We start from the raw sequence: 12624 nt of genomic DNA, 5'->3' as shown, positions 1-12624 counted from the left end.
AACTGATGAACAGTAAAAACATGTTAATCGCCGCCTATGGGCGTTTTTTGCGGGCGCACACAATTTTAAGGCTTGACATATTTGGTGTCTATTTACCCGACGTGACCCCGACTTTTATGTTTTACTAAAAATATGGGTAAGAATAAATGTTTTATAACATAACGTAGGGAAACCTTTTTTTTGTTTTTTAACATTTATGGTACTTTTTTTTAAAATTATAGTAAAAAAAAATACCCCCCGTGGTGATTATATACCTCCAAAAGAAAGCTCTATCTGTCCCCAAACTTTTTTAACATAAATTGCAAGTCTATAGTCCGGTCTTGCTGAAATTTTTGACTGACTGGTGAGACATTATCAAATTTTTCAAGCCCTGCCTATAGCCAACACACATTCTATACATATTTTGTGTAAATGGGTCCATTTTAAAAAGAACATTCACTTAAAGTAGAACTATGGCCTGCACCTGGTTATAGGTGTATCTACTTTTACAATTTTCTCTTAGTTCCCTTTCAAAGTCCTACAAATACCTGTTGATCCTGCCAGTGATGTCCACCTAATGCAGCTTCCTTTATTGGAGTGGCAACGATGCTGCACTGCTTCTGAATTCAGAGCAGAGTTGTCAGCCTCCTGTATGCTGTGCCTGCTAAGGTGGGATGAAAAATTGTTGCAGGGGGCGTGGCTGTCCTCATTGACAACCTACATGCTTGTGAATCTGAAGTGACAATCAGCACCTGGCCACACCTAGCCCCGCCCACTGCTTTCTAGATTGACAGCTCTGCTTCTGATACTGAACCCCTTCCAGTGTGAGCTACAAATGAAGGAGGATTTGGTTCAGTCAGGGACAGTGAAGGAAGTCTTTTTATGTGGCATCACACAGTGACTGGATACAGTACATGTTTAGACTGTCGCATTGTATGTTTCATGGCTGTAATGTTGCTTCACACAATTCACCTGCAGGTCTCTGCTTTTCATTTCCTGTATCATGTTCTGCCACTAACAAGTCTTTTATCTTCTTTGTTGTGCTGCCCTCTACACAGCAATATAAAAGGTATGACTTTATGTAGTGGTTGTAGTATGTGTGTGTTATGGTGGCACTGATTGGTTACCCCGAGTGAAAACATTCACATTTAAAGCTGAACTCCAGGCAAACCACAGAATACATGTATGGGACCTGTTTTACCTGCCAGAGAATTGGTGATTCATTCCATCCAGTTCTGAGATTTACACAGTTCCGCCACACAGCACAGCCATGTCCGCTAGGGTAGGAAACCTGGTTTTTCTCTGCTGCAGTTAAGTAACACAGATCTTCTCCTTCCCCCAGTCTGTGACCGGACAGTGAAAAGAGAAGCAGCAGACTGATGAGCTCAGCTCTCTATTAGTCTGCTCTCTCTCACTATATCCGCATATTTCTTGTCAGCACATGAGCACTGCAGCACAACTGATTGGCTTCTTGTGCTGCTTCTCCCTCCCCACACTGAGCTTTGCTGTGCGGGAACTGCAAGAGTCTAATAGCAAGTCACAGTCAGGTATTTATACTGCATGTGTTTATAAAATACATCTTGTGATATATTAATGGACATATTGATGTCTTTTATATCTGCCTGTTCAGTTCAGCTTTAAAGATGTTCCTGACCTCTGATGATCATTATCTGATGTGTGCTGGATCTTGTAGTGCTCTAATCCTGTATATACATGAAACCTATTGTATCCGTCCTTTCTTTCCTATTCCCTCCTTCCTATATGTGTAAGATTAAATATTCACAATGCTTATCAGTAGATTATTATTATACAAATTATACCGAAAGTTATTGTGATTACTTTTCAGGTGTAATGTCCTTTTAGTGTAATCAGGCCCCTCCCCCCCGCATGCCTCAGTATTGGCCATTGAATCTGTACGGCATAGTTAGGGGGTGATGTAGGGTGCAGCTCCCTCTGACAACGATGAGACATTGGCCAAGATTTGAATGATTTAGGGCGCAGATTTTGGTTTCTGCTTTATGGAGTTATGTAGAACTTGATGCGGGTACCTGTAGCTGTCTGCTTTACATGTGCAATGACAGATTGGATTGATGGCTCTGGTGACATGAAAACACAGAAGTAGGGATCAAGGCAGCTAGGAGGGATTACTTTGATACATTGAAAACTATGCTTTCTTCTAATGATCCTTCATCATACGTTTTATATCCATGTGTACACCAACCACTTGATGACCCTTCCTGTCCCGGCCATTTTTCAGTATTCAGCGCTGCAGTACTTTGATATTTATTCCGTCATGCAACGCTGTGCCATTATACCATTTTTGGGGACAGATGAAGCTTTCTTTTGGTGGTATTTATTCACCACTGGCGGGTTTTTATTTTTTACTATGTCATGAATAAAGAAAAAAAATTGAAGAAATAAACAGTTTTCCCTACATTATGTTAGGAAACATTTATTACCCAATTTTTTGGTAAAATATAAAAGTCGGGGTCACGTCGGGTAAATGGACACCAAACACGTCAAGCCTTAAAATTGCAAAAAACTCCCACACTAAAAATTGGCCATAGCCAACGCTTTAGAAGCGTTAACCGCTCATCAGTTTAGTGTTATCAGTGATTAATGGCCCTAGAATTATAGCTCTCATTGTGACATTCATGGTGATATATTGCATGTGCGGCGTTATCTATTTTGAACATAGGCGTACCCAACGCATGTTTGCATTTGCGTCTGTGTGTGTGTGTACATGGGGCAGGGGACTTTAACATTTTATTTTTTATGTGACAATTTTTTACACTTAAAAAAAATGTTTACACCTAACTTTTATTGTTATCACATAGGCGGCTAAGATGCCAGTAATAAAATGATTTATATTTCTGTGATGTGGTTTATACACCGTGGTTACCATTAATGACACTATATAGATGAGGAATGGGGTGCTGAGTCCAAATGCAGGTTTTGTTTTACATATACAAATAATGACTCCCTCCGCCAAACAGCTGACACTAAAACCGTATTGATTTTTCTGTTTTCTAGGAACAGCTCTTCCACCAAAAGATGGACGTGGTGTTCGCATAGTCACCATTCTTGCCTGTCTGGGAATTCCTGCCATTGCCCTCATTGCTCTCTTGTGGAAAAGAAATTGCTGTACCCGGTATGTGAGAATTTTGTTGTACTTCTGTTTTATTTTATATCAAAGATAAACAGCTTATATTGTTGTCAACAGGTTTGTTTTTTTAAACACACTACAATGTGTATTCAGTGCTGGGTCTTTTCCACACGGGCACACACTGTAATTGCTGATGCATTTCCACCACCAGGGAGCTCCAGGTGCAGCCTATAGTCTCACAGGCGTGTATGCGACTACACGAAGTAACCCCAGGCATGCGCATGAACATAAGACCTCAGTCTGTTTCTGATGTTTGTGTGCATGCGCTGGTTTGCTGCAGTGTACCTGCTGACAACGCACAGCCATTTTTATGTAAGGCTTTATACTGCACCTGGAGCTCCCTGGTGGTGGAAAAGCACTGGCGATTACAGTGTACGGAGACGGGCGCCCATGTGGAAGAGCCCTTATTGTGATGTTTACCTCAAAGCGAACCTGTCTCCGTTTCAGATCCTCCTTAACCACCTCCCAGCCGACCGTTGTAAAAAAACGGCTGGCCGGGAGCTCTCTAGATCTGAGCGGGCGTCTTTAGACGCGCGCTCGGGAAAATGCCTAAATTTAAAAACAGGCAGCGATGCCTGTTACCATACAAGCGATCCGCCGGCTATAGAGCCGCGGATCGCTTGTATGGGGTGCCGATACGTGTGTTTTTCCCCCGACCTCCCCCTCTCCCTGCTGTGCCCGGTGCGAGCTGGGACCAGCATGGTGGCTCTCTGACAGGGGATCAGAGGGAGGTCGGTGCTCAATCTCCCTCCGGTCCCCTCTCCGGTGTCAGAATGCGGAAGTGTTGTATATTACATCACTTCCGCATTCTTGTGTCACTCTCCAGCTTCAAATGCTGGAGAGAAGCTGATGAAGCAGATCTCTGCTTCATCAGCTTCTTTGGGGGGGTGTCCTAGGTGACATTAGGGGTCTTGGAGACCCCTGATGTCTCCATAAAGAGGACCTGTCACATCCTCTTTGCTGTCACATAGGGAGTTTTCTTAGCGCCCCCATGTGATAGCATTAAAGTTAAGTGGGAAAAAAAATGAGTTTCCCCAAAACATTTTTTAAGTTGCACATAAAGAAGAAAAAAAAACACAATTTTTTTTAAAAGTCCTCACCCATACATACACGCATGCGTTGGGTGCGTATACGCGCGAAAACGATGATTGCACCCATTACGTCGCACTTGTTACATATTGCTGTGAACGTCGCGGTGGGAGTAATAGTTTTAGGCCCATCAATCACTGATAACACTAAACTGATGAGCGGTAAAAGCTTTTAAAGCGTCGCCTATGGCAAATTTTGGGTATGCTAGTTTTCTGCGACTTCGCCTGTGCGCACAATTTTAAAGCTTGACGTGTTTGGTGTCTTTTTACCCAACATGACCCCGTCTTTTATATTTTACCAAGAAATTGGATCATAAAAATTGTATCCTAACATAACATAATGAGAAAAAAAACTTTTATTTTTTCAAAATGTTTAGTAATTTTTCCTTAATATAGTAAAAAAACAAAACCCCCCCAGTGGTGATTAAATACCACTAAAATAAAGCTCTATCTGTCCCCAAAAATGGTATCAAATTCATTTCAGTAAAGTGTTACATGATGGAATGAAATGTCAAAGTACTGCAGCGCTGAATACTGAAAAATGGCCGGGACAGGAAGGGGGTTTAACACTCCGGTCAGCAAGCGGTTAATGTTAATCCTACTCCCCCACTGCCCAGTTCTCTACTTTTAGTGATGAGAGGGACTGTTAGCTCCAACCAGAGTGATGTAGAAACAAAAGTTCTAACCTTTCCTCATTTTATCTGGAAGTAAAACAAAATAGAAAAAAATGGCTGCCGTTTGGGTTTAAAGAGGAACAGGAATAGAATGTGCCAGTTTATATGACACGGGTCTGCAGGTTTACAGCTTTTCCATTAGGGCCAAGGGAGAATAGACCACAATTTATTGTACAGCGCCATGGGCCCAGTGGCTTGGAAGAGGGTGGGATAACCATGCTGCCCACTTGTCTACAGTCTGCACTCGGTGATATAGGTAGCAAGGGTAGTGTTAGGGTGGCTCTTGTGGGTAAAGTTAGTTAAAGGTTCCGTTATCCTTTTAAAATGAACTCCGGACCAAATCACCTAATTCTCCCAATAGTTATAGTTGCATGTTATTACAATAAGTCATACATCCAGGTACAAGGGAGCAGAATACAGGGGTTAACCCTTCTTCTAAACTGGTCTCTGCTCGGCTCCCTTGTAGCAATACATGTGTATTAGGACTACAAAGAAGCATGTGGTCTGGTTCTTCTACCCAGACAAGAAAATGGCAGACTTGTGGGGCGATATTAACCACCTTTCCCCATCCTTCTCTGTTGATTGATGGCTCTTCCTTTTAGTCACTGTGAGCCACCAGGAGTCTGTGTCAACTATGATACAGACTTTGTATGCAGGAAGTAGGGACACTTTGCAGGAGTGGAGTGAATTTCAGTCACATTGGCTGCCTGACAAACTTATCGGTGGAGCAGTACAGTAAATATTACATTTAGACCATTTGGCTTCATCTGTACAGTCTTTGTTTAGACACATCGGACTGAAAACCACACAATCTTCTGGTTGTGATAATTGAGGTCATTCCATTTTTTTGTACGGTCTTGTGTTCTACAATCATCTGCAACCAATGTGCATTCATACAAAGCTGATTTGGAATGTAATTGGACCTGACATTGGAGTGTTTGCAGTCCCCTGGCCAATCATGGCAGATCTCACAGCAATGTTCCATCGTATGGCTGGTGACAACGACATCTGTGCAGTCTGAGATTTTGTATTGTAACAGAAACATTTTCTTGCTTATAACTTTTGAATAATAGAATTTGTAAAGATGAAGGAGAATCTCATTCTATAAACATTTCTTTGTTTTCAGAACACCGGCTATGCCTGAGGTTCCCCAAAACAGACCAAATGCTGTGATATAAAATTGTGAGCAAAGAATGCTAAGTGTTGGTGGAGTGGCGGACCCCCCGATATCAATGGCATTCATTATGAAGGAAGCTCTCTATGGACTGATGGACCTGGATGGACATTAACTGGTATGTACAGTGGGTAGAAGCGATTTCCAAAGGTATAATAGAGGGTCCAGTTGATGATATGGTCACCTAATAAAACTGGACTTTCTTTTATACCTGTGGTCTTTGCACCTAACTGTACATATAGCTATACCAGAATTGAACTTTGAAGAAGCACTTGTCTTATTTTGTTACTCAGAACAAAAGCGAGTCTGTCCCCATACAAAGACTTGGGACACACTGAGCGTCCCCTCATTACCATACAATGCGGAAGACAAGTTTCTAGATCTTTATTAGGACAGACAGTGTTCAGATCTTGTTTACAACTGATAATGAAACCTGCCAGCACAATCCATACAGGGTAACTTAGAGTAAACAGAACTACCCCCAGCCCCCTCCTTAATTTTACATAAGGGAAGGCTGGGTAGAAGAATTAAATACAAAGCACTTAGGTTGCTGCTAACCTTTTAAGTTATGTGAGTGCATGGGAACAAGTAACTTATGAAATCCGTGTTCTCTTTTTGGCTGCAAAATCATGTTTATAAAAAGGGATTACACGTAGGTGAATAGGTCAGGCAGCCGAGCTATGTATATATTTTTTACCTACCAGCTCAGAGTCATAATGGTTTTTATAGAGATATGTAGGCATTCCCTACCAGCTATATGTATGTTACATACCAAAAAGAATCCACTGCTAATTTATTTATTTTTTTACTGTACTCACTGAAGTTTTATTGTCAATGCTTTATCTCCGGGTCGGCAACCTCGGCACTCGAGCTGTGGTGAAATTTCGAGTCCCTTGAGGCATTGCAAAAACTGACACCTAGAGGCAAAGAGATGATGAGAGTTGTAGTTTCACCGCAGCTGGAGTGCCAAGGTTGCCTACGCTGCTGTCTCTAAAGACTTTCACAAGCAGTGAAAGTTGCAGTAATAATGCTCCATCACTGCGCTACTAGTCAGGAAAACATGACCTGTAGTGTGAGCGAGTATGGCTTCTGCCATGTGAATAAAAGTGATCTCAATAATTAGAAAATAGGATGAATTTAGATGAAATGGAATTTACCAATAAAAATGCCAAATAAGTACTTCAGGTAACATTTACATATATTTTAGTCTTTTAGAGGAGAAATGCATTTCCTCACATGATTGTAATTTCAATGTAAATGTGGCCATTTCAGACCATGGTGGTGATTTCACACGACAATCATGTTTTGGGTTTTGACTCGGGGAACTTTTATATAAAAAACGTTTTATCAAGGCTAAACATTTCAAGATTACCGATACAGCCAACTTTCTTCTAATTACTCGCCAATTCCATATGAATTTGTAAAGGGAGTCTATCGTTTTTAAAGTGTTTTTTTTATGGAAATGTTGTTGTTTTTTTTTTTTTAAATGTGATATACTGTCTCTGTGTGACCCTCTGGGCCCCGAGCAGTCTCCTTTTTCAAAGATTTCTATGGAAGTGTATATTGGGTCCCAATAGTGTACAGCCTTTTTATCAGAATGATCAGACATTATAGCACAGAACAATTAGAGCTTGGAACTATAAAAGAGAGTACATGTATGCATGAGAAAATTTATATAAGTGTTAAGAAGTTGATCAAATTTTTTTAATTTCCAAAAGACTGCAAAATGAAATGAAAATACAAATGTATGCTGCGGCGTCTCAGTATACCGCGAGCTGTAGCTCGCGGTATACTGAGCTTAGGGTAACTGGAGGACGCTAGTTTGTGTCCTCCCGTTACCCTAAGGAGAACTATGGGGAAAAACACTGACCCCATAGTTCTCCTTTAACCCATAGAAATTAAATTTTAATTGTCTTATTGGCAAGTCAAAGTACATCGCACACCCAATTTGTGCCTTACGAATCCAATCTCTTCAGTATTTTTTTATAATATGCTATAGTCTTGCCATTCATTTTGACTACATTCCCTGTGCCTCTGTAGCTCGCACATCTCAAACAGCAGCGATCCACCTCCATTATTTGGAGCACTGAGACCAAAATTTAATTTTATGATCACAAATCATTTTGTTCCAAAACATTTTTAGACTTCTCAAGGTGCTGTTTGGTGTGTGGTAACCAGACTGCTTTATAGCTTTGATGAAACAAAAGTGTAAACTTATGAGTGCAGCTGTCACCTTACCTTTAGCATTCAGAAGCGTTCTGTTAGGCTGGTGGCTAAGATTCAGTAATTGCACTGCGTACACTGTATTTTGCACTGTGTGTCTGCTTAATTGTAGGAAATCCTAAATTACTCAGCATTTCATCTCCATGTTGAATTGTTTATTTTTGAATGCCAAAGTACATTTGACCATTTCAATTTTGCGCTAAAGGAATCTTAGCACTTTAAGTGGGCATTGAGAACAAAGCTGTTTCCTGAAATTACTAGCTTGTGCCGTGTAGCATTAACGTGGCAATAAACTCAGGCGTTAAATCTTAAAATGCATTTAAGTACCTTTTAATGATTACCAACAATGTATCTTATTTGTGTATCACTCGGCTGTAGATCCTCAAATCACTTCTGAATTGGTGCAGACACTGTCCTTTCTTCTGGAGGGGGGCTACTTGTGTTCCCTATGGTCCCTGTGTGTGTTGTAGAGTAGTCAATGCTCCAAGGTGACTACTGTGATGGACTACAGTCTGACATTTAGTTTACTCCTTTGTTTTGAGCTTGTAGTCCATCACAGGAGTGAACTTGGAGCCGTGAATACTTTACAACACACACAGGGACCATGGTGAACAGAAGTAGCCACCCTCCAGAAGGAAGGACAGTGTCAGCACCAATTCAGAGATGATTTGAGGATCTACAGCCGAGTGATACACAAATAAGATTTTTGTTAATAGATAAGGTACTTGAATGCATTTTTAAGATTTAACTCCTGAGCTTAGTGTCGCTTTAAATACAGTATGGTATAGCTGCATATGTATATATCTTAGTGGAAGGTGAGTGTGTTGCTTATGCCATCTAAACAGAATACTGTCCAGGTGCTTTTCCATTTTGAAATGGTCTATGTACATACTACCCAGCAAGGGCATTCCCCTTTTCTTGTCCTATAGCTGGATCAATGGTACGGTGAGCAACATGGACGTCGGCTCTTATTGCATCCAGTTGTACACTCGCGTAGCTGTGGTGTCGGTATTACATATTCATTGTGTCCATGTCCGTCTGTCTTCATATGAAGCTCTCTTGTCACTTTTACTGAGCAGTTATGTTAAGCTCTTGGCTGACTGCGTCAAGTCAGAATACTGATTTGTATGTATTTGGTGTATACAATGCAGTGCAATGTGATTGGACACTGTGGTAGCACTTGCACTTTGTGACAATTATAATGTATTTAGAATTGTACCAGTGTCTTACTTTATTTGTTTTGTCATATGTTCTACATGTTGTCTTTTTTGCTCATTGTAAATGTCTTCCTAAATGCATTAAACTGTTGTGTCTCATCGACTGGCCGCCTCCTGTCTCCTATTTATGGTGTATCTAGTGTTTGTTTTCTTCCTATTAAGTGCAAGTAAATAAAACTTGCAGTTTGAAATTGTTCAATTTTATAGTACTGCCCAGAAGTCGTCTTGTCTTGAGATGAGGCGTCTGATTTTTGTTTGTTGATTTTATAAAATGGTTGCATCAAAAATGTATTTTCCATGATTTCGCATTTTGTCTTTTCTTTGTGTGCATCTGGCACCCCTTGTTTTATAATCGGAGGAGCAGACGACTCGCTTCTTCATTACAGGCAGCTCCCTGCAAGACAGATATGTACAACATGACCTATGATTACTTCTTTACCTCATACAGCACCGCCACTAGGACAATTACACGCTCAGCATATAGAAAAATGTGACTATTAATGAATATGCAAATATTACAGTTGCGCTCATTCCCACCCGAACATTCACATAGGGCAGAGGATCCCTATGGGAGCATGGGAACCAAATTATGGGGTATGGGACTTGATTCTGGGAATTTCTTCAAGGATTGAAAAGAGATTTCTTGCATTATTGAACCGGAAATAAAGTATAGAAATAGACTAGATGTGCCAGACGACCTGCGAAGAACGTTTTCAGTATTTTTGCTGTTTTCATTGCACAAACGCAGCAACATTCTCACTAGTTGTAGCTAGATTATGTATTTGTGTTTTGTCTGTATGATAAAATAGTTCTGATTTTCTTTCGGCTGCTCTGTCCCTGGTTACTCACATGGAAAGTAAAACCAAGCTGGTTTAAAGTCACACTGGAACCTGACAGACGTGGTGGTGAGGATAATTTTGACAGTCTAGGGATATATTGGGCAATCCAAGGGAGTCTTATGTAACTTAACAATTAACTACCCCGGCATAAAATAGGACAGAGAGGCTGAGGAATATCTTTTTGTTCCCAAGTGACTTGCTCGATCACCAATACCTGCCATGTGATCTTTATGATATGGGTGCACAAATGATATTTTGGTTTGTAAGTGGGTGAAGGGATTGGATCTGCCTGATTTCCCAAAAAGGTCAAAAATCACTGCATCCTTCACAAAGCTCTCTATTTGTTGCTAATAAAACCCAATAATGATTAATGACTGGCCCTAAGGTCACCAATTAACAACATAGTAATACATACATACATGAAACTGGATATCTCACAATTAATCTTCATTACTTCTAAAGCTTAGGTAAAAACATTGAAAAAGTACAAATCCCCAAATACCTGCACAGATACAGATGAGACTAAAGAACACCGCCATCTTGTATCACCGTTACACTGCTGTGCTCAGCCCGTACCACTCTGGTTTATGTGTTAGATCCAATACTTGAACAAACGTAAGGTGTTGTAGTGGCCGTCATTAGAAGATCTAATTGCACCTTTAAAATCCCATGTAGAGAAGACATAGAAGCTTTTCATATACACATTTTACTGATTATTAGCCAGTGTGGTGTGTACAAAACTGGTCGGTGCAATGTTATTGGTATTCTTACATCGACCTGTTGCGAAATATTTCTTTAGATTTAATGTGCGTGTGAATTTATGTAGTTTTGGTACATGTAGTAAAACTGTGGCTGCAGCGGCCTGTGTCCCTTCAAATCCCCGCTGCTCTCCGCGCCTGTGTTGGCGGAGACACAGACCGCTGCATGCCTTCACTGCCCCCCTTACCTCCACTGTTGTCCCAGCCTCTGGTCCCCTGGTCCGTCCGCTCCTGTCCCGGTCTCCGGTCCCATGGTCCGTCTCCTTCGTCTAGGATCCGGTCCGGCCGTGGCTCCTCTGCCCCGCCCCCCTGCCTCCTCTTCATTGCAGGCTGGGAGCCATACCCAGCCTGCTATTGGATATTGTAAAATGCAATACCCAATAGCAAGCTGGCTATTGCACCCGCCCACTGCCTGCTGTCAATCAGCATGGGGGGACCTGATAGAGAACTTTCTCCTTCAGGCCCCTCCTCCGCTGAGCCCTGATTGGGCACAGTCTTGCACCTGACCTATGGTCAGGTGCAAGACTTCAACAAATCAGAGCTTCAGTGGGCATTTTGTATTATGGAATATTGAACAAACCGCGAACATCCCATAAAGTTCGGCGTTCGGCGAGCGCTGGAACTGCCGATGTTCGATTCGAACTCATGTTCAAATCGAACACTCGGCCCATCCCTACTGTCTATGAGTATTTACATGCTTACCTCATCCTTGTCTTTTGCTTTGTAAAGGTGGCCATACACTTTACAACCATCGCAAGACCTTAGTCTTGCGATGGTTGTAAAGTAATTTGAAAAACGTACGATCTGCCCATCTTGGACAGGCAGATCGTACTTGCGATCATCGCAAGCCCGCCCCCCTGGGGGGCCGGCTTACGTTGACTGCAATGCTGAACGGGAAGTGTGCGCGTGCACACACCGGCCCGTTCGGCATTTGTCTCCCGAGCATCATTCAAACCAGCCAAAAATCGTAAGATTTTCAGCTGGTTTTCTAGCGTGCTCCTTAGATAAAAGACGTGTGACCGTACAGTAGAAACGGTCGCACGTCTTCATTCACACTGCACGTCTTCATTCTCGTACGAGAATCGTGCAGTGTACGGGCACCTTAAGGAGAGACGTCACTATCCTTCTGGCAAAATCCCTGGGGAACAGGGAGCACCCCAAATCTAGCACAAAGACGCTCCATTCCAGTGTATGAGTATCTCCTCATATTTTGGCCACTGCATCCCCCAGGATCTCAGTGAAAGTAGCATGATATCACCCTCACCTCGGTAAGGTTATAAGTATATAATCTAACTATCATCTTGTATATTATCTAACTTTTTTATTTACTGGTACATTTTTGAAGCCCTATTAGGCAGTGATTTTTGCAGGGAGAGGGGCCCGGACCTAAAAAATGGACCATGCATTTTAATGCAAAGTCAACTTTAAATGAATTTGTAGCTTGAGGAATCACCGAACAAATCTCTCGAAAATAACAATACAAATGGATTATTGCTTTATGATTTA

This window comes from Nanorana parkeri, unplaced genomic scaffold (genome assembly GCF_000935625.1).
Source record: "Nanorana parkeri isolate BGI_ZX_2015 unplaced genomic scaffold, ASM93562v1 scaffold1141, whole genome shotgun sequence".
In the NCBI taxonomy this organism is placed as follows: domain Eukaryota; kingdom Metazoa; phylum Chordata; class Amphibia; order Anura; family Dicroglossidae; genus Nanorana; species Nanorana parkeri.
The sequence above is the reverse complement of the archived record's forward strand: the minus strand, read 5'-3'. Positions refer to the sequence as shown.